The following is a 2,541-nucleotide window of genomic DNA, read 5'->3' as shown; positions in this document are numbered from 1 at the left end:
GACCTCCCCAACCCCTGATGGGCCCTGCTCTGTGCATGACAGGGTACGGAGACCCAACCCCCCTGATGGGCCCTGCTGTGTGCGTGACAGGGGGCAGCACCCCAACCCCCTGATTGGCCCTGCTCTGTGCGTGACGGGGGTGGCGCCGCAACCTCCCCATCCACTCTGCCTTGAGTGTGACAGGGGGCGGTGCCCCAACCCCCAATCGGCCCTACCCTGAGCGTAACTGGGGGTGGCATCGAAACCTCAGGATCCACCCTGCTTTGTGCATGACAGGGGGCGGCGCCCCAACTCCCCTATTGGCCCTGCTCTGAGCCCGACCAGGGGCTGCACCTAGGGATTGGGCCTGCCCTCTGCCACCTGGGAGCAGGCCTAAGTCAGCAGGGCGTTATCTCCTGAGGGGTCCCAGACTGCGAGAGGGCACAGGCCGGGCTAAGAGACCCCCCATCCCCCCCCCACAAGTGCACACATTTTTGTGCACCGGGCCTCTAGTTTCATATAATACTGGTTTGGTGGGAATAAATTCCTTTAATTTATTCTTGTCTGAGAAACTCTTTATCTAACTTTGATTCTAAATTATAGCTTTGCTGGGTAGAGTAATCTTGGTTGGCTTTTAATCATTTTCAATATTTCTTGCCATTCTGGCCTACCTAGTTCCTGGTAAAGAATCAGCTGACATTCTTATGGGAACTACCTAATAGCTAACTAACTACTTTTCTCTTGCTGCTTTTAAGATTCTCTCTGTCTTTATTTTTCATTTATATTCATTGTTGAAAGTATTAGAGATGTCCCCTTTTCCCCCCATTATTCCACTCTACTCTGCTCCCACCCCCTCCCCAGGCTTTCAACACACTATTGTCTATATCTATGCATTATGCATATATGCATATAAGTTCTTTGGTTAATCTCTTCCCACCCTGCCCATTCCTTTGAAATACATCAGTCTGTTGCATGCTTCAATGTCTCTGGACCTATTTTGTTCATCAGTTTATTTTGTTCATTAGATTCCATATATGAGTGAGATCATGTAATACTTCTCTTTCTTTGACTGGCTTATTAAATTTAGCATAATACTTGCCAGATCTCTCAAAGGGTAAGAGATCCTTCTTTTTTACAGCTGCATAGTGTTCCGTTGTGTAAATGTACCATAGTTTTTATATCCACTCGTTTACTGATGGGCATTTGGGCTGTTTCCAGATCTTATAAATAGTGTTGCTATGAACATAGAGATACATGCATTCTTTCTGATTGGTGTTCAGGCTTCTTAGTATATATTGTTAGAAGTGGGATCACTGGGTTCAAATGGCAGTTCCAATTTTAATTTTTTGAGGAAACTCCACACTGTTTTCAATAGCGGTTATACAAATCTATATTCCCACCAACAATGTACAAGGGTTTTTTTTTCTCCACATCCTCATCAGCACATGTTTTTTGTTGATTTATTGATGATAGCAAATCTGGCATATGTGAGGTGATACCTCATTGCTGTTTTTATTTGTATCTCTCTGATGATTAGTGATTTTGAGCATTTTTTCATATGTCTCTAGGTCATATTTACATTCTTTAGAGAAGTGCCTATTCAGGTCTTCTGCCTATTTTTTTTATTGGATTGTTAGTCTTCCTTTTATGGAGTTGTCTGAGTACTATATATATTTTGGAAATTAACCGCTTATCAGATGTATCATTGAAAATATGTTCTCCAATATAGTGGGTTCCCTTTTCATTTTGATGCTGGTTTCCTTTGTTGCGCAGCAGCTTTTTACTTTGATGTAGTCCCATTTGTTTATTTTTCCTTTTTTTCTTTTGCCCTAGAAGATGTACTTGTGAAAATTCTATTATGTGAAATGTCTGATATTTTGCTGCTTATGATTTCTTCTAGGATTTTTATGGTTTCACAATTAACATTTAAGTCTTTTATCCTTTTTGACTTTATAGTTGTGTATGGTGTAAATTGGTGGTCTAGTTTCATTTTTTTGCATGTACCATTCCAAATTTCTCAACGCATTTATTGAAGAGACTGTCTTTACTGCATTGTATGCTCTTGCCTTCTGTCAAATATAAATTGAGCATAATGTCTTGGATCAATTTCTTGGTTCTCTGTTCTGTTTCATTGATCTGTATGCCTGTTCTTGTGCCAGTATCAAGCTATTTTGATTACAGTGGCTTTGCAGTATAATTTGATATTCAGTATTGTGATCCCTCCAATTTTGTTCTTCTTTCTCAAGATTGCTGTGGCTATGTGGGTTCTTTCTGGTTCCATATGAATTTTGGAGTATTTTTTCTAGAACTGGGAAATATGCTGTTGGTGTTTTAATAGGGATCACATTGAATCTATAGATTGTTTTTGGTAGTATAGACATTTTAATTATATTAATTCTACCAGTCCATGAACATGATATATTCTTCCACTTGTTTACATCTTCTTCTATCTCTTTTTTCAACATCCTGTAGTTTTCTGAGTACAGGTCTTTCCTATTTCCAGGAATATGCTATTTATCCATTTATTGAAGTCTTCTTTTATATCATCAAGAAACTATTTTT

Source organism: Myotis davidii, unplaced genomic scaffold (assembly GCF_000327345.1).
Source record: "Myotis davidii unplaced genomic scaffold, ASM32734v1 scaffold888, whole genome shotgun sequence".
In the NCBI taxonomy this organism is placed as follows: domain Eukaryota; kingdom Metazoa; phylum Chordata; class Mammalia; order Chiroptera; family Vespertilionidae; genus Myotis; species Myotis davidii.
This window is presented reverse-complemented; position numbering follows the sequence as displayed.